The sequence below is a fragment of the Mauremys reevesii genome, linkage group 2, assembly GCF_016161935.1.
Source record: "Mauremys reevesii isolate NIE-2019 linkage group 2, ASM1616193v1, whole genome shotgun sequence".
Lineage (NCBI taxonomy): Eukaryota > Metazoa > Chordata > Testudines > Geoemydidae > Mauremys > Mauremys reevesii.
The window spans coordinates 109,575,058-109,595,481 of record NC_052624.1 but is presented as its reverse complement, the minus strand read 5'-3'; the positions used below and the strand labels follow the sequence as shown (position 1 = coordinate 109,595,481).

The 20,424-nt window shown below is 43.8% G+C and overlaps 1 long non-coding RNA gene and 1 other non-coding gene across 2 annotated transcripts in view; one reads left to right on the top strand and one right to left on the bottom strand.

The window, feature by feature from the left end:
• Positions 1-20,424, top strand: part of LOC120396718 — a 190,611-nt gene that overhangs the window by 47,728 nt on the left and 122,459 nt on the right. The gene's annotated exons all lie outside the window — the stretch shown is intronic.
• Positions 6,779-6,882, bottom strand: LOC120399710. The gene has a single exon (XR_005595313.1). It is a non-coding gene; the product is annotated as a U6 spliceosomal RNA (small nuclear RNA).

Sequence of the window (20,424 nt, the reverse complement as noted above, 5' to 3'; positions counted from 1 at the left end):
TTGTCATGTACCTTACCTTTAGTTTTCTTTTTCGGGTATGAGTCATCCAGACCTGTCACGGATCACTGACTCCAGCTCCATGTGATGTATTAGTACTGGTTATTTTGAGGCCATTCAGCACATAATACTAAGGCACTTTTAATTTATATATTTTGTAGACAGGTGGCTTTTGCAATAGGTTATGGATGGCTCCTTTCACCTCTCAAGTTCTGGCTTTTAATCCAGCCTAATTGTGTGAGTAACTAGAAGTTTGTTACCCTCTGATGGCTATGTGGTGGCCATTGTGAAATGAGTTGTTGGTCCCGGTCCAATTCTTGGTGGATGTGTCTCCATATTATGAAACACTACCATTGTAGGCAGCATCAGCACAGAAGTCAAGATGTAGGATTGAACTATCTGAAAACTCATAGAGGTGATTCTCTCCTCCCTCTACCACTCCCCACTTCTGTTAGGGTACTTATTCTGGAGAATGAAGTTCATCCACAGAATTGTTAATCTGCCATGCCTTTCTGAGCACTAAATTAAACACACTCACAAAACTTGCAAATCATCTCCTCTTCTTTGACTCCAGCGCGTGGTCAGTTTATGCCTTGGAGCTTTGGGACTGGTAACATTTCCAGTTTTATTAACATCCAGTAAATGCAGGTGCTGTTCTTATAAGTGTCAAGGGTGGGATTTTTGAAAGAGCTCAACACCGGCCTATCTCTGCTCTCATCAAAGCCAATGTCCATTGACTTCAAAAGGAGTAGAGTTAGACCAACACTGAGCATGCCCCCCTCGCTTCCTTTTTCATAGCTCATTTAGCTATTTGTCGTGTTACTGTTCTGCACCCATAAGTTCCACAGTTGTTTTAATATAGTGAATGAACAATGAATTTCCCTCCTTTAGTTTTCGGTGTTGCTTTTTAAGTTTGAGGTTCATGTGCTGCCCACAATCTGTTCATGCACCTTCCCCAGGCAAGCAAATCAATGTCACTGTACAGGACCTGACCTTCCTCCCACAATGGGAGCAAGATTGAGGCCATGATCCTGATACCCCATGGTTTTTATAGTCTGTGACAAAATAAACTGGAGCAGGTGACTGGGCTTGGCTGTGCATTGTTCTATATCACTCTCGTTCCCTCTTACTTCACTTTTGTATCCTTAAATCACCTCATTGAGGTTAGACGTGGTAGCGGATAATGTCAATCTCCTCTATTTTTAGAAGTGTGAAAACCGCCGTGGGCATAATAAGGGGGCTTTGTTCTTGCTTTCTTCCAGCAGTAGACTCCTGGCACTCACCCTATCCCTCCACCCCCATGCTTGTCTCCAAACACATGAGGTGTCACTGCTCTTGCACATTCCATCTAACGCCCGGTTTTAAAAAAATAAGCTTCCAGTCTCCGAACTTTAGCTACAGAGACAGGCCTGTACAATCTTAATTCACACTGCCCACCCCACAACTTATGTGTGTGGTGCACGCATTGTGATAGTCTTGAATTACATGGTCATATCCTATTTTTTTTCCACAGGACCCCTGTGATGATTTAGGGGCTCTCTGTGCACTGCATGAATTCTAGTTGATTTCATGAAGTTGTATCATGAAATGGCTGCATCATGGAAAGCCTCTGTATGTGTATGTACCATGAGCTGGCAGGGTTCCGTCGTGTCTTCCCCAAACCACCAGGGACAATGGGGAATACTTACAGTGCTTTGAATGGACAACAGAGATGCTTAAGGAGTTTGCTCAAGATGGGAAAAGATGCTTCATTCTCTGCCTGAAGAGAGGGGGGAAGAGGAGAGCAGCAGAAATTTACCAGACAGAACAAAAGAGTCAAGGCATTGTGGGAGTGGGGGTATATAAGCAGGCTCAATCACACAGGAGAACTTGGGGCATGACAAGAAGTCTTGGCAAGATGGAGACAACTAGCCATGATGAGGGAGAAGCACTCCAGCATGCTGATGAGGCAGAGTACCTTGCCTCTCTATCTGAGCCCAGATAGTCCCAGGTCTCCCAAGGAAAGGGTGGGCTTGTGAGGGGCCCTGTATTTAGAATTTGTTTGTATTGGTTTTTTCTCTAAATGATCTGTACTGTCTGCTTTTTCTGTTAAGTAAATGAGCAATGATGTGTTGGAGTTCTGTTCAAAGTGTCCATGTTCCCTGCTTTACAAGTACCATCTGACTCAGAAGGCTCACATCTTTGATGGGATTCTGGGAGAGATTGTGTTGTGAGCTACAGCCCGAGCCCAGGGTCTAGGTCTGCTCCCTGAGATTGATCCTAGAGACCACAAGACAAAGGCAGTGCTGCATAGACTCCATTCAGGCTCTGGGAGGCTTAAAACACCTAGGGATCCAGAAGCTGGACTTCCCTTACAGAAATCTGGTGGGGAGCCCAACTGGAGCTCTGACACCTCTGCCTCTTGCAGCACACAGGGGTCCTGCTCTGGGGATGCCCAGGTTGCAGGGCTGGCTCCAGGCACCAGCGGAGGAAGCATGTGCCTGGGCAGCACATGCTAAGGGGTGGCATTCTGTCTATTCTTGGGGTGGCACAGTCTAGGCAGCTTTTTTTTTTTTTTGCTTCAGGAGTTTGGGCGGCAGTCCGAGTGGGTTTGTTTTTGCTTAGGGCGGCAAACATGGTAGAGCTGGCCCTGCCAGGTTGTGTAGTGCAGAAGGCAGTTGTATATAGGACCCCTGCCTCATTTGTTGACTGAGTCCCTGTCAAGGCTGATTCCCCACTCTGTCACTCCGAGTGCAGAAGGTGGGGGCCTGCAAGGATTCTAAACATTAATACTGGCCACTCCAGGCTTGTATTGAACTCCCAAGGTTACAGCTTTTCGCTGATCTTGGATTGGAAGATGCTGCCACAACCCAATTGCAGAACCCCTTTGAGAGCCCAGGAAGGCGCACTTGGGATCCTGTGGGGTACCCTCAAGCCCTTTTTCTCTCTCTCTCTCTCACTCACACCCTTCGGGGAAGAGCTGAGAAAGGAAAGGGGGGGGAGAAAAGAAATCAGTTGTTGCCATCAGCTAACTAAAAAAACATGTGCACAACCTCTTAAGACACAGAAATCCAATCCTGTATTTTCCTTTTTTTTTTTTTAAAGAACATCTGGGAACTCAGGCTACTGCTAGATTTTAAACAAGTAACTACAAGGATTAAGCACCAAGAATAGTTTTCTTGAGGTCCCAGTTAAAGGCTACAGGCAAAACAAAAGCACCTGGGGTTAGCACAGAGGAGTCCACAAGCCATAAAGAAATAAAAAGAGATAAGCCTAATCATGTCTTCCTAGACATTTCCTGATCCATTTACATATCTGAGGTTTCAAATGAGTAGTTTCTAGATATGATACTGAGGATTTTTCATACCTGGCCCCAAGCTTCTTACAGCATAGATCCAGCCCTGGCCACCTCTCTAGCCAGTAGAACCCCCGCACAGATGGACAAAGGGGGAGTTTTTTCCTCAATTTTAAAAAGTTCTAGCCTTCCCATTGGCTCTTTTGGCCAGGTGGCCACTCACTTCCTTTTACCTACGTACAGCAGTGAGACTTTTTAACCCTTTACAGGTAAAGCAAGTAGAGAACAGCTACTAAGAGATTTTTATAGCTACTGGCCAGCTGGGTGCCCATAAAAGGGAGCTCCCCCCTCATTCATTTATCGCAGCCTCCTTCTCAGTTCCTTATCTGATGTCTCCCTTCCCTCCATTCACCCCTTTATCTGATCTGTGCCTGCACCTCCATCCCCCTGCTTCCAATCACACCCCTGTTCACTTTCCATATACCCATCCCCACTGGCTCCAATCTCCTTCTCTGGGATCCTTGTCCATATCAGTGATCCCCTCCACTTCCTTGTCCCAATCATAGACCAGCCAGTCCCAGTTTATCTCACGCACTATCTTCCCATCAGAGCTGTCTCCCTTCTTCTCTGCTTCACTGGTTCTCAACCCTAGTTTCTTTGCCTAGCCAGTCCATCTCCTCCTCCCAGCCCCAGCTTCCCTTCTCTCCCCACCCCTCAGAAGGTCCAGCTCTTGTCTTCTCTGCATTCAATTCAGGTAGCTTCCTCCTCACTGCCTGGCATTCAGCAGGAGTACAGGAGAGACAGGTGCCCTGCTCTTAGTTCTGGTGCTTGGACCTGGGGTAGCTCCTAGAGCAGCTAGCTGGGTGTTGCAATTGCAGGGAAAATCCTGCTCAGCCCTCTGCAGTCCCAGACTGGAGCATGCTCATTGCGGATGAAGTCTTCAGGGGATTAAGCTGCGAAGCTCTAATAGTCTGTACTGAACATGGGCAAACTGCAATTCTTCAGATGCTTAAAACTTGCACAAACTTGGGCGGGTTTTCACCGGGATGGTAAAAAGCACCTCCCGCCAAATTTCAAGTCTCTTCTGCACAGCAGTGTGGCACTAGAGCTTCTCAAAGAGAAGGTCATTAGAATGTAATATGGCCAAAACAATATATTTTTCCCTACTCCTGTTTTCAGGAATAGCTGAATTTTTTTTGGCTGAAATTTTCCAGAGAAGTTCAGCCTAAGGTAGACACCTGGTATAGAAAACTTCAGCCTGAATGGTTAATGTATAGCAAAGTTATAAAGCAACTGAAAATGGGGGTGTTATGATAGGAAGTGTTAGGCACCCTTAATAATAGGCTGTGCTACCAGCCTGGGTATAATCACACCATATTTTCAAGTGGTACCTGATTTATAATCTGCCATTTGGATTATGATCTGTTAGGATTATGATCTATTAAAATATACTTCTTAATAAATCATATGCTGGTAACTGACACAGATGACCAAACCCATGAAATTTTTGAACACTTCTGAACCACAGATTTACAGTGAAACAGGGTTGGTGATCATGTGAGTAATAGAACAGAGAGTACATATTGATGGATTGTGTTCAGAACCACATTTCACAGCATACCCTTGGGCTCAGTTTTCCGGCATATTTTATTTGCCTTGACCTTTGCTCAGACTTTAGAATGTTGACTAACCACCTCATGCTGACAACATCGTTAAGCATTTTGGAGAGAAATCTATGCAAAGGCTGAGATCGTCTGCGGACTTTTTAAAATGTCTTAAATGCTGCAAACTTTTATGGAATATTAACACCATGACCTTTGCTTCCCAGCACTGATAGCGAAGGAAATCTCATTATAGCCACTGCAGTGTAACTTCAGTTTGACTCTATTTTGTTTTTTCGTTCTAAAAACCTGCTGAAAATGTAATTCAGCCCTTAAGGCAAAGGTATTTTATCCTATGGTTTTATGAGGGTTTTTTATTACAATATGAGTCGTATTTCACAGAACGGCAGACAGCTCTGTAACAGCTTTTGGAGAGAGCCTGGAGTAGAAATACTTAGACCTCCATAGAAACCCACTTCTTTCTAAATGCTGTGGGTGATATGATAACCCAACCCACACAACAAAGCATAATTACTCACCTGTGCTAGCCACAAAACTCCCTCAAACAAAAATTGATGGGGTACCTTATTTTACTGACAAAAGGCGATATTCTGGCCCTTGGTTACAATCATGCAAACCGTTTAAATCAATGAGCTTTTATGGCTGTAAGAGCAGTGTTTGGCTCTAGTGTACTATATCAAGGCATCACATTTGGATACTAACAGAGCCAAACCTTTAAATGCCCACCTCACAAATCTGGGGTTCTCAGAATTAGGTTTTTTGGGGTTTTTTACCCCATTATAAACAACCTAGCTGTTTTGGCTCTGCATTCAGATTCTGTTAGTGAGGTATTCCTGTTTTACTGGCCTTCAGGTAAATGCATTGGTTGTCAGTGCAGATAAATCTCATGAAATGAAAGAAAATATTTAAATCAGTTACTTAGAAGCCATTTAAGGAGCTGTCTTCAAACAGGCCAGTTAATGAATATTAAGAATCTTAATCCTGCTACTTCTCTGTTTACCAGTGTTTAGCCCCTGTATCTTTTCCAGGAATACATGGTATAGCCATTTGGTGATTAACAGGAGAAACTGTTAATAGTTTGTTACAATGTCATTACCATAGCCCAGTAAAATCATTAAAAGTTATTAATTCTAATCCCTTGCCAGTGTGTCAATTAATTTCCTCTCACCAATCCATGAGGACATCTTAGAGGTTTTCCTTGAGTTGGTTTCTTCTTGAGTTGTCTTTGTTTTTCTTAGCTGTCTGTGATGGTTCTTAGCTGCAGAGATGGACAGGATGAGCTTAGGAGTGCATGCTGTTTGAGTACAGTAGCTGAGTGGCATGGATGATCACTTCAGAATTTTTTTATACTCTTATTTTCATGAAATTATAGGAAAACACTCCTTTTCCAGGCTTGTTTAGATTCAAGCTGGCGACTGTCATTCTGTCGGTTCCATGTCTTCAGGGGTTGATTTTGTTGACACTTTCAGCTTTTGATATGCAGTCTGCTTAATGAATGTGCAGCACACTTCTAATTGGCTGTGTCCTGTTGGGGAACGTTTCAGATAACTTTTAGTTGTTTGAATTTCCTTTTGATTCTGTCCATTTTGGGAAATGTTCCTTTGGTTTTATTAGCATTCAACAGGAAATTAAAAAAAAAAAGGCAAAACACTCATTCTTTATAAAATAATTTTAGCTTTAAAAACAGTCTTTTTAAAAAAATCAGTACTACTTAGTCTTTAAGCTAAAGAAGTTGTTGATACTTCATAACAATTTTTGGAGAGATCATTCTTCTTGTCTTCCTGAGCTGGGCATGGGAGCTGCGGGAGCACAGACAGTAATTAGTTAATTCTGCATTAATATAACTATTCTATACTTAATGGCTTTTTACATTAGTAATCAGCTGTACTAGATGGAATGCTTCACAAATGTGGGTGTTATCCTTGTGCAGGGGCCATGCTAATCTTCTCTGTATCATTCCAATTTTAGTATATGTGCTTCAGATTACATTTCAGGGTGGTACATAAAGCCTTTTATCACTTACATAGCAGTGATATTAAGAAACTACACACTCTTCTTGCATTTAGTTAAAATACTTTCAAATATGCCTTTCAAAATGGTTTGTCATTTCAACATTTAAAAAATAATCCAATGTTTTTTAACAACATTTCCCTACTACACATGTTTTTCTCTAAAGTTTTAAGGGCACAGAATTTTCTTGAAAAGGGGGGCTGGTAGAGGCCATTGATGTTGAGTTTCTAATCTGCCAGGGGAGAGGGGTGCTCCACCCAGGCCCTGTCCCCAGGCTGCTTCTTCCTGCCCCCACCCCGCTCTTCCCTCCCTGCTCCTTCCCTGCCGAGTTCTGCCCTCTCCCCCGAGTGCAGTGTGCCCTCTCTCCTGACCCCTTCCTCCCAGCGCCTCCTGACTCTGCAAAACAGTTGATCTGTGGCAGGCAGTAGACACTGGGAGGGAGCGGGAGGTGCAGATCGGCAGGGCCTGACAGAGGGCAGGAGGCACTGGGGGGGGGAGGAGGAGGTTCTGGTAGGGGGCTGCCGGTGGGTGCTCAGCATCCACCATTTTTTTTTCCCCATGGGTGCTACAGCCCCAGAGCACCCACAGAGTCGGCACCTATGGTAGATATCCTCTTTACAACCTAGATTTATCATTCTGATAACCAATCCCCCACGTTCCTTTTTGGGGTATTTGTGTAAAGAACATCCTCACATTCTTTTTCAGGACCGGGTCTTTCCTAAACACTTTTCTTTACAGATTTTTTGTTCTTGAGATAAGGAATTATATGTATTCCAAACTTATCATTTTACAAGAGGGAGGTGTCCTGGTCTAGACAGGCAGGGCCGTCCTTAGGCATATGCAGCATAGGTGGCTGCGTGGGGCACCCCTGGGTCTTAGTATTCACCCTCCCGCCTCTTCCTATCCCTGTTCTGACCCTTCCTGCAGGCTCCCACAGTTAGCTGCTGCAGCTTGGTGACCCTTACTTGGAAGGGGCTCTAGTACTTAAAAGTGAAAAAGTCTCCAGCCTACCAGACCTATTAGCACAACATTGAAACTGTTAAAGTGCAATTCAAGTGGTAATGAAGCCAGTTAACAGGCATTTGCCAACCCCCAGGTATCTGTCAGTTTCTGAATTTACTGACAAAAGCAGTTGTGCATCACTGTAATAGTTACTCAGAACATGTCAGTCTACAGGATCTTAGTTTAAAATTTGCTTTAAAAATATTTCATTAGTGTGTTGCTGAAGATTATTAAAATCACATCTCTAAAAAATCCTTGCATAGATTTTTAGATGCACAATTTGAGTGTTCATCTTTAGCTTTAAATGCTTGGATCTTCAGACATATATAGTTTTTTTAAATAAATCCTTCAAAAGACCAGCCTTATCTAAAATACACATTTTAATTTTAATTACAATAGTACAAAAAACTTGCTTCCGAAGTCTTCCTGTCCTGTCTGTCCATCTTTGTCCCTTCACCCCCCTGTTGAAGAGAGCCCTTAAAGGGACAACACCCCTTTCCTTCCAGATAGCGGGACAAATGAGCTTCCCTTTCTTTACTTCTGACTATATGATGAACAAGGGCGGCTCCAGCCATTTTGCCGCCCCAAGCACGGCGACACGCTGCGGGGGGCGCTCTGCCAGTCGCTGGTCCCGTGGCTCCAGTGTACCTCCCGCTGGCGTGCCTGTGGATGCTCCACCGAAGTCGCGGGACCAGCAGACCCTCCGCAGGCACGCCTGCGGGAGGTCCACCGGAGCCGCCTGCCACCCTCCTGGCGACCGGCAGAGCGCCCCCCGTGGCATGCCTCCCCAAGCACGCACTTGGCGTGCTGGGGCCTGGTGCTGCCCCTGCTGATGAACTAGTTTTAAGAGAACCCTCTAGAAAAATCAGTACCTTAAGATATAAAATCCTTTATGCCTAAAACCTCTGGAAACATATTTTTTTAAAGTTGGTGAAATTTCATAAACATGTCTAGTGTTATGGAGATCACACAAAGTAAATTAGTGTTCCTTTTTTCTAAAAGCAGTGAACATTGTTATGAACACACTAAATCTCTGACTAAATAATTTAAAATAATGTCTTTGTTTCAGTGAGTTAAATATGTAGTAATCTGGAATGATTATTTTACGATGGCTTAAGAGTACATTTAAAAGATAAAATAATCCTAGAAATTCTGATTAAGAAAATGTAAAACAGAGAAGAGCTGCATCATGTATTCCAAAATATTTAATGTTGTATTCAGCAGGACAGCTGACTTGTCTTTATTACAAAGTTTTTGAAAATAAATCTCTGACAAACTTCAGGGTATATCAAAAAAATGATGACTGACATTTTTATTCCTATTTAGTGCTTTTAATTAGGTACCTTCTGTATGTCCAGTCTTCACCATCTGGCATGCAGTGGAAAACATGTTTCATTTTCTTTAGAAAGAAATTGCAGAAGAATGTGTGTTTTGTTTTTTTGTGTTGTCATTTTGCTTCTTTTGGGTTCAGGGATTTGGCTGAAATGGGGTGAGCAGGGGGGAGGGAAGAGAGGAGGGACACAATGGGGAGAAGGTGGGGCCTGAGCAGAGTGGGGGTGGGGTCTGGGGCGGAGCAGGAGTGGAGTATGGGTGGAGCCACAGGCAGAATCGGTGGGCTGGGGAGCTAGCCTCCCCAAGCAGTAGCTTCCCCCACAGCCCATGACCGCAGGTAAGAGTGGGTTGGCTCCCACACACCCAGTGCACACTGCAGTCTCCTTAGGCAGGGGCCGTATTCAGGGGCTGGCGCTGTGCATTCTGCATGAGGGAGAGGGTACAGGGGTCTCTGCAGGAAACTGTGACTCTCGGCCGCCATGAGGCGGGCCTGGCAGCTCGGTATCCTTTGCTGCCTTGTCCCTCTCCTCCTGGGCTGCGAGCCTGGGCTGCTGTCGGGCACAGGAGCACCGGTTTAATAATACTGCATAGGGCCCCATAAATCCTAAGGACGGCCCTGTAGATAGGACACTCTTTTGGTTTGTTGGTTCTTGACCCAAGCTTCTTAGAGTTCCAATCTGTGGTAGCAATTAAACGTCTATTAAGTATTTTGTACAATGCGCAAATTCCAATAAGCAGTACATCTTTTAAACATAGTATAAAAGTTAAGGCAAAGTAAAGTTAGGAAAGCTGCTTTTTAAAAGTCTGTAAGAAGTCGTGGGAGTCAAAAACCCTTTTATGGTCGAGGAGGTGTTATCTTTCTGGCCCTTAGCCAGTTTCTGGATGACAGAAAGCAGAAGCCTTCTGTAATTTCTTTAATTCGCTTGAACATATAATATAACTAACCCATACACAGGTATTGTTTTCAAGCATCCTGGCTATAGCATAATTTGTAGGTATATTTTAACATTCTGTAAAGAGGCAAACAAGTTTGTATTAACCAACATTACAAAAAGGTTACAACTTTTATTAATTTTTGCATCAATATTGAGGTCTGTCCCTCCCAAGAGTGCAAGAGGAGATCTAGCTTTACATGTGCTCCTCTTGCTAAGAAGGAATTTAGCTAAACATTCCCATTGCTCATTAATGTAATATTGGTGGTTCTCCCTCTTTTTACCTTTCTATTAAATGCACAGCACTTTACACCTGTGCTGTGCAAGGTCAAGCCAAGAGGCAGCACTACAGAGTAAACAGGTGAAAGGGAATTTATAAATAGTTAAGAGGATAAATATGATCTTTAATACCGGAAATAACCTTTGATCCTGGCAGTAATAGAAACTAATGGGGTCGTCATCTTTTTTAAAAAAAAATGTATTTTACTGAGTTAAAAACTTGTCTTCACAAATAAAGTGGAGGGGCCAGGCTGAAAAGGTAAGAGTGACAACTGAAAAAGTTTTCATTTTCACCAAAGTGTCAAGCAATTTTTCATAGAGAAGAGAAATCAATGGGAAGGAGTTGGAGACAAATCTTATTCTCTCCTTTAAAAAATGATCTGACATCGGTATAGAGAAGGGAGTGTGTTCAAAAGAGACACGGTGTGTCTACACAACAGCTGGGAGCGGTAATTCCCAGCATGAGTAGACATAAAGTCACTAGCTCTGCTCAAGCTGGCATGCTAAAATAATAGTATGGCCATGGTGCAATGGGTGACAGATTGAGCTAGCCACCTGAGTATGTACCCAGAGGGTCAGGTGGCACTGTATGTGGGCAGCTAGCCTCTGCCATTGCAGCCACAAAGTGACTCTTAGGTGCTATCTTGAGCAGAGATAGCACATATATGGGTATTACACCTCCCAGCTGCTGTGTAGACATACCCGTAGTCAACGAGACTATTCGTGATCATAAATTTCAGCGTGTGCCCTATGAGATTGCAGTATCAAGGGCCTTAGTAGCTGTAACTTCTAAAACCAAAAGTCTTTTTAAAAAAAAAATTGGACATGACAGCTAGTGTAAGGGAAGGGAAAATAATAATCGTCTTTTAATTCTTTTCTGAGCTAACTGAATATTTTTCATGTATAGTAGATGACTGTTTATCCGTATCAAATTAAGTTCTTGGGTTTTCTTCAGATTAATGGGAGTTTGATAAGGTCTCTTATGTAGTAATAAGTCAGTCAATCATATTGAATACTACAGCTGGTTGGCAACTTTTCAATGAAATGGTTTTTCATCAAAAATGCCCTTTTGTCAAAACTGAAACTTTCTGTGAGAATCCAAAACATTCCTGAGAGTGATGTAAAGGTTTCTCAGGTCCAGGAGGGAATTTCTGCTCAAAACTAGAGAGATTCAGAGCAGGGACTTGACTCCTCCAGGTATCCCATCTAACAGGGAATACCCTAACCACCAGGCAGGTTGCGTGTGGGTGTGAATTTGAAAGGTCTGTTTTACCCAGGCACGTTACAGGAAAATCTTTGATATCTCAAATTTTCACTGGACAGGAAAAAAAGCATTTCCCATTGTGACACTCTGTACCTCAAAGTAGCACCCTGGAACCCCCATATTCACCATGATATATGTTATGTACAACATATACCTTGTGAGGTATCATTTTAAAAGCCTTGATCTGTTGAACATTAATATCCTGTTGGATTGTATGTGGTATCATTATATGTGAAGTTATGAAATATTGCTACTGAAATATGTTGTGAGGTTGGGAACATCCACAGCCAGCCTTTGTTACAACAAAGGAGTTGTCATCAATAGCCAGACAGTGTTAATGGCTCATCAACACCCATCAAGAAAAGAATCCACTATCCCAGAGACTCCTTAGAGAAGGCAGGTATGCAGTGGAGACTGCTTGATCAATGGGGACTATCTGATCCCCACATCCCAGCAAGGATCTTTCCAGTAAGCTGGAAGAAAGTATAAAAGAGGGGAAGTGAGATCATCACTTGGCCTCTCCTCCCATCCACCCCCAACTCAACACCTGGAAGAATGTCTGGAGGGCAAAGACTTTGAAGAGAGTTTGGTCCCAGTCCAGAAGGGAATCTGTGTATTCAGGGCCAGCTTTAGGCCGATTCCCCTGAATCGGGCCCCGTGCTTAAGAGGGCCCCGCGCTCTAAAGAAGAGCACCTAACTTAAGTTCCTTTTTTAAATTTTTTACTCACCCGGTAGCAGTCCGGGTCTTCAGCGGCACTTTGGCGGCGGGTCCTTCACTCGCTCCGGGTCTTCAGCAGCGGGTCCTTCAGTGCCGGGATAACCGCCGCCGGGTATTCGAATCGGGCCCCGCACTTACTAAAGCCAGCCCTGTGTGTATTGAGGAACTGTAACTGTAACCAAAAGCTGTTTGTCAACTCTTGCTTAGACTAAAAGTTTAGGATTTGGAATGTGTGGGTTTATTTTTTATTTGACATTTAAGTCTACCTTAAACAGAGATTGTGATTATAAGTGATAACTATTTTTCTGTAGTTAGTAAATCTGTTTTGGTTGAAGTGTTTTGGAAATCTCAGCTCAGGTTAATAAGGGATGTTGCATATCCACTACCTTTTTGTCAAAGTGGTGAGTTTGGTAATGAGTTTACACTGGCCAGGCTTCTGACCACTGCAAGACAGGACAGTTCTGGGGTGCAAGGCTGAGGAGCTGCAGGGAATAGACTGGAGCATCTTTATTGATGGTTCATGAGTGGCTGGGAGATCGTTCATGTAACTGGGTGTGTTCCTGCCTCTGGGTGGGTGGGGTGTGTGTGTGTAAGTACAGTACCTATCAGAGGTTTGTAGCTTGACATCAGCATCACCATGTGAGAGGCAGCCCAGATTGGTGGGACAGAGGGTCAGCAGTCCCACAAAGCAACAAAGAATCCTGTGGCACCTTATAGACTAACAGACGTTTTGCAGCATGAGCTTTCGTGGGTGAATACCCACTTCTTCGGATGCAAGTGGTGGAAATTTCCAGGGGCAGGTTTATATATGCAAGCAAGAAGCAAGCTAGAGATAACGAGGTTAGTTCAATCAGGGAGGATGAGGCCCTGTTCTAGCAGTTGAGGTGTGAAAACCAAGGGAGGAGAAACTGGTTCTGTAATTGGCAAGCCATTCACAGTCTTTGTTTAATCCTGAGCTGATGGTGTCAAATTTGCAGATGAACTGGAGCTCAGCAGTTTCTCTTTGAAGTCTGGTCCTGAAGTTTTTTTGCTGCAGGATGGCCACCTTAAGATCTGCTATTGTGTGGCCAGGGAGGTTGAAGTGTTCTCCTACAGGTTTTTGTATATTGCCATTCCTAATATCTGATTTGTGTCCATTTATCCTTTTCCTTAGAGACTGTCCAGTTTGGCCGATGTACATAGCAGAGGGGCATTGCTGGCATATGATGGCATATATTACATTGGTGGACGTGCAGGTGAATGAACCGGTGATGGTGTGGCTGATCTGGTTAGGTCCTGTGATGGTGTTGCTGGTGTAGATATGTGGGCAGAGTTGGCATCGAGGTTTGTTGCATGGGTTGGTTCCTGAGCTGGAGTTACTATGGTGCGGTGTGCAGTTACTGGTGAGAATATGCTTCAGGTTGGCAGGTTGTCTGTGGGCGAGGACTGGCCTGTGAAAGTGTGGGATCATTCTCCAGGATGGGTTGTAGATCCCTGATGATGCGCTGGAGGGGTTTTAGCTGGGGACTGTATGTGATGGCCAGTGGAGTCCTGTTGGTTTCTTTCTTGGGTTTGTCTTGCAGTAGGAGGCTTCTGGGTACATGTCTGGCTCTGTTGATCTGTCTCCTTATTTCCTCGTGCGGGTACTGTAGTTTTGAGAATGCTTGGTGGAGATTTTGTAGGTGTTGGTCTCTGTCTGTGGGGTTAGAGCAGATGCGGTTGTACCTCGGTGCTTGGCTGTAGACAATGGATCTTGTGGTGTGCCCGGGATGGAAGCTGGAGGCATGAAGGTAGGCATAGCGGTCGGTAGGTTTTCGGTATAGGGTGGTGTTAATGTGACCATCAATTATTTGCACCGTAGTGTCTAGGAAGTGGACCTCCCGTGTAGATTGGTCCAGGCTGAGGTTGATGGTGGGGTGGAAGCTGTTGAAATCGTGGTGGAATTTTTCCAGAGTCTCTTTCCCATGGGTCCAGATGATGATGTCATCAATGTAGCGTAGGTAGAGAAGGGGCGTGAGTGGACGGGAGCTGAGGAAGCGTTGTTCCAGGTCAGCCATAAAAATATTGGCATATTGTGGGGCCATGCGGGTGCCCATAGCGGTGCCACTGATCTGGAGATATATATTGTCATCAAATTTGAAATAGTTGTGTCTGAGGATAAAGGCACAGAGCTCAGCAACCAGTTGTGCTGTGGCATCATCAGGGATACTGTTCCTGACAGCTTGTATTCCATCAGCGTGTGGGATGTTGGTGTAGAGAGCCTCTACATCCATGGTGGCCAGGATGGTGTTTTCTGGAAGGTCACCAATGCATTGTAGTTTCCTCAGGAAATCAGTGGTGTCACGGAGATAGCTGGGAGTGCTGGTGGCATAGGGTCTGAGTAGAGAGTCCACATATCCAGACAGTCCTTCAGTGAGAGTTCCAATGCCCGAGATGATGGGGCGTCCAGGATTTCCAGGTTTGTGGATTTTGGGCAGTAGATAGAATAGCCCTGGTCGGGGCTCTAAGGGTATGTTGATTTGTTCCGGTGTTAGTGTAGGGAGTGTCCTGAGTAGATGGTTCAGTTCCTTAGTGTATTCCTCAGTGGGATCTGAGGGCAGTGGCCTGTAGAATTTGGTGTTGGAGAGTTGTCTGGCGGCCTCCTTTTGGTAGTCAGACCTGTTCATGATGACAACAGCACCTCCTTTATCAGCCTCTTTGATTATAATGTCAGGATGGTTTCTGAGGCTGTGGATGGCATTGCGTTCTGCACGACTTAGGTTATGAGACAAGCGATGTTGTTTTTCCACAATTTCTGCCTGTGCACGTCGGTGGAAGTATTCAATGTATAGGTCCAGACTGTCATTTCAACCCTCAGGAGGAGTCCATGTGGAGTTCTTCTTTTTGTGCTGTTGGTGGGAGGGTAACTGTGTATCAGTGCGCTGTTCAGTGTTGTCCTGAAAGTATTCTTTGAGTCGGAGACGGCGAAAGTAGGCTTCCAGATCGCCGCAGAACTGTATCATGTTGGTGGGGGTGGCAGGGCAAAAAGAGTCCCCGAGATAGGACAGACGTTTCTTCTGGGCTGAGTGTGTGGTTGGATAGATTGACGATATTGCTGGGTGGGTTAGGGGTACCACGGTTGTGGCCCCATGTGGCAGGTAGGAGTTTAGACAGCTTACAGTCCTTTTTCCTTTGTAGAGAGGTGAAGTGAGTGATGTAGATCTCCTGTCTTATTTTAGTCCCACAGTCCAGGTTGCACCCCAGGGGCCCCATAACACCCATCCAGCTCTACTGGAAAGCAAATAGAAATGTTGATAATACAGTACTCAATTTTTAAAAAAAACTTAAAAAATTTTTAGATAGTTTTAGACCTTCTCACCCCTGCCACCAAAACCCTGCCAGGCACTGAGAAAAATTAAAGATTATGATCCTCCTTTCATGGATAGAAAGTTATCAGTAAAAAGGATTTGAAACAACTCCCACTGTCATTATTCATCAGTATAAACTGGAATGAGCAGTTAAAAGGCAATAAGAAATGTTTACACAGTGTTCTTGTTTTCCCCGCCTAACATCTAAGCAGAAGTTGGTTTAGCTGAGAAATGCATCAATGCAAATCCATCATACCGTTTGTGTGCATTATGTAGTGTGGTCAGGTAGACCCGTTCAATAGACTTGTCACCTTTTTCCAGAGGGGTTAAACGCAGCTATAAAAATTCACTCACTCCAAATCCAACAAATCTGGAAATTCCATTTATCCCCTGGAAACAAACACATTTTTAAAATATAACTTTTTTTCTTTTTCTTAAGTTACTGACTAACATCCAGGAAGCTGGAGTTTTTTAGTCTAATCTTTGGGTAGCTAGTCTTAGCAGCAGCTGATAAGGTTGGACACAACACAAGTTCTATAAACGAGAGAACAAGAAAAGGCTTTTGAGTGGGGAAGGACTGTTTTCTGGCTAAAGCATTGATTTGGCATCTGAGGTCTGGATTATATTCCCAGCTCTGTCACATTCTCTTTGTGATTTGCCCAAGGTCACACACCCAATACTTTCAAAACCTCCCACTAAATTTGAGTGCTTTGTTTTTTGGTTACCCAACTAGAGGCACAGAAGGTCTGACATCTGAGACCAGAGCTGCTCATCACTTTATGATCTAACCCAAAATTTCTCATCTTCAGTAATCAAAAATGAAGACACTGAAAATGAGTGGATACATTTTAAAAAAAACTCTAAACCTCTCTGTTCCTTATTTTACCCATTGCAAAATGTAGACTAGGGCTGGTTGGGAGTAAGAATTCCCATTCTGTGGGAAATTCTGACATTTCAAATAGAAAATATTTGTTTGATTCAGAACAAAAAGTGGAAATTTGGAAATTTCCCACAAAAGGGAAATTTGGAAAAAATTTCATTGGGACCATTGAAATGTTTTGTTTAGACTTCATATTTAAGATACATAAACATTATATTTATATAATGTAAATGAATATAACATTAATATTTTAATATAAAAGTCAGAAAGAAATGAACTGAAACAGTCTTTCAACTTCTCAATGGAAAATTTTGTTGAAATTGACACGTTCTCCTACAACAGTTCGATTTAGAAGAAATTGAATTCTTCAGCAAAAAACTCTTCAGTTGGCCCTAATGTGAATGTTTACTTTCCTAGCTCCAAACCTGTTGTGAGTCTTAGCATTCATAAAGTGCCTTGAGAATCTCATATGGAAGGCTGTTATGCAAATTATTATTTTATGATGGCCATGGATGGATGAACAAAAATAACAAGCTTATATGAAAACCCTACAGTAATACCAAGACAAGTACTGGAAGAGGTACTGATCTTGCATATCTAATTTGGGCCCATTTTAAGTGTCCTGACACTTCTCCCACTTTCTGACAGTTTTGGGGACTTTTGTTTAGGCTGCTTTGTGGATAGGCGAACACGAGAGTCATTTCTCCACAGAGTCCTCCACTCTTGGAAGCATCAAGAGTTATGAGAGCAGGAATGGCTCAAATCTACTGCTTCTTGATCATGGGAGATGTGTGAATGTAAGCAGCTCTTTCAAAGGGACAACTATAATTGAAGTATTAAAGGAGCCTGATATTATTAATGACCTCTGCTGAAAAGTGCTGTTGAATTACCATCTGTTAGCTCATCACTGCCAAATCCCTGCAAGACTTGGCTGGCTGAATATCAGCGGGCAGAACTGCTAGCATTGAAGGCTTGTGTACCTAGGGAAGCTATTGTGAAATAAGCGAGGGTGTGAATTTTAAAACACTATCTTTCCATATGGACACTTATTTTACACGAAGAACCTTTTTTTGCAGTTTATCTTAATCCACAAAAAGGCAGATGGTGTGTCCATACAGGGAGCTAGTATTGAATAGCTATTCCAGGCCATTTCCCTTTGTAGACAAGCCCTTGGGTTCTGTTTTGTTAAGGCTGATAGTGGTAACATTTATGGTGTACAGTATGCACTGTTTGTGTTAATGTTTAAGAACCTGCTCCAGTTTAAAATCAATGGGAGCTCTGCTTCAATAAGGACTAATAATGATTACAGGATTTGGTCCAGTATTTCCAGAACTGGGCACATTTCTTGATCTAAATGATGAGCCTGATACTTAGCTAATTGTTTTACTTCTCTCTCTAAGTTAGCTTCATCACCACTGGAAACATAGCAGAGAAAAACTTGCAATGTGGAAAATGACAACATTAATAGGAAGTGTTAGTTTATACGTCTCAGACAGAATTCCATATTATGAATTTCAGAGACGGCTATTTTTTCTTTCTTTCCTGTATTGATCAGAGACTTTTTTTAAAGACATGCAGATAAGAGAATTTCATGGCCAGATTTTTCCAATGATAGGAGCCTGACGCTGGGAAAGCTGTTTTCTGCAATTGTGACCTACCCTAGAAGTTGACAGTGACAATGTTCCACTGGAACATAACTATTGTGGGACATCATGGTCTTACAGGCAGGGGGACAGAGAGAGTCAGTCCCTCAGGGGCCAAGGGCTGATGCTGTGGATGGCTTTGAAAATCATAAGAGATTTTACTTGACTTTACAGTGAGGAAGCCAGTGGAGTTAACTGTGCACTGGGGTAGGTGATGTTTGTGGCAAGCATTGCTGAGCATGCAGGCAGCTACATCGGGGGTGGCCAACCTGCGGCTCCGGAGCCACATGCGATTCTTCAGAAGTTAATATGCGGCTCCTTGTATAGGCCGATTCCAGGGCTGGAGCTACAGGTGCCAACTTTCCAATGTGCCGGGGGATGCTCACTGCTCAATCCCTCACAGGCCCTGCCCCCACTCCACCCCTCCCCTGAGCCTGCCGTGCCCTCACTCCTCCCTCCTTCCCCCAAGAGCCTCCTGCACACCACAAAACAGCTGATCAGTAGGTGGGTGAGGGGGGCGCTGATCAGCGGGGCTGGGAGCAGGGGGGAAACTGATGGGGGGGCTGCTGACCTATTACTCTGGCTCTTTGGCAATGTACCTTGGTAAATTCTGTCTCCTTCTCAGGCTCAGGTTGGCCGCCCCGGGCTACATTCTCAGCTAGCTGGAGACTTTTCCATAGGCTCTGGCTTCGCTCCCTAGGAACAGAACTTCAAAATAATCAAGCCTGCAGGTCACGTATGTGGATCACCATGGCCAATTCAGAGTCTGATTTGAACAGGGCATAGTCTTTTGGACAGCCAAAGGTGGAAGAGGGCATTTCTAGTAGTTGTGAAGGACCTAGAAAGTAACAGCCTTGATGGTTGAGAGGCAGATGCCCTTTCTGGAGAGCAAAATGGAGGAAGCAAATTCCTCAAAGCATCAGTAGCACTCCATTTTGTTCAGCTTCAAGATACAATTCTTCATCCAGATGTTGATATCTCCCAGCCACTGGAATTGGTGCTGTCTGTTTGATGTAAAGGAAATGTTGAGGTGGGTATTCTCCCTTCATGCTGACATTTCAGCCTATACTGTTGAGTATCACAGTCTATTAAGTTACCTGGCACTTCCCATTATGAGACCCTGTTTTCAATGGCTTATTCTGTTGCCAAACTTTAACTGTTTTTAGGCTGAAATTTTCTATGCCAAGGGTCTGCATCAAGCTGAATTGTTGGGGAAAATTCAACGGGTCAACCATTTCTGAGAACCAGGCTAGGGAAAAACGTGTTTTGGCGGTCTTCTCTTTGAGAAGTTCTAGAGCCCCCATGCTTTGGAGCAGGAACTTGAAATATGGCAGGAGACTGCCTTTGTATCAAGGATGTGCCTTTTGCTCTTTCTATGAAAATCTGCACAAATTTATCCAAGCCATAAAGCTTTGAAAAATCTCATTCACCCACATGCTCCATTGAGACTTCTTAGAGTTTAGCAGCTTAATTGCCTGAAGATTCTGTCTGCACTGGCCATGCTCCAGACCCTCACAACTTCTGCATGTAAACAGACTGTGCATGCATCTGTCTCTAGTGTGCTGTCAATGACCTCCCTGCTGGCACTCGGCAGCATGGAGAAGGAAGCTACCTGGCTGAAATACAGAGGGAGCAAGAGTGAGACTGGGGGCAAGGAAAAGGAGTAGACTTAGAGGAGGATCCTGTTGAGATTGGCACCAGGACGAGGGAAGAGTGGGAGGGGAAAAGAGAGGAACTGGGAAGAAAGACTGGTAGGTCGGGCTGGAACTAGCTGGGCAAGAAGGCTGGGACTGGAAGGCACAGAGGGGAAATTGGGACTGGGGTGAATGGAGGAGATGGAGTCAGCATATGCTGGATGGGAGGGACATTGAAAATTGATATCTGTACATATACACTGAGACAAGAGTCCTTTGGAAATTGTATGTGATCATGTAATTGAAGGCTGTATCATAATGCATATGCACAAGAGGAGCAGAATTAAGGTTGTGTGGCCAACCTTAAATCTGGCATTTCCTAAGCCTTTGAGTACTTGATTTTGTAACCACCATTTTGTCTGTATATGTGTAATTTCAGGAGGGCGTTGCAAACCATTGATAGGAATAAAAAATAGTATCTAGAAACAGGTGGCAACCTTAAAAATTAAAT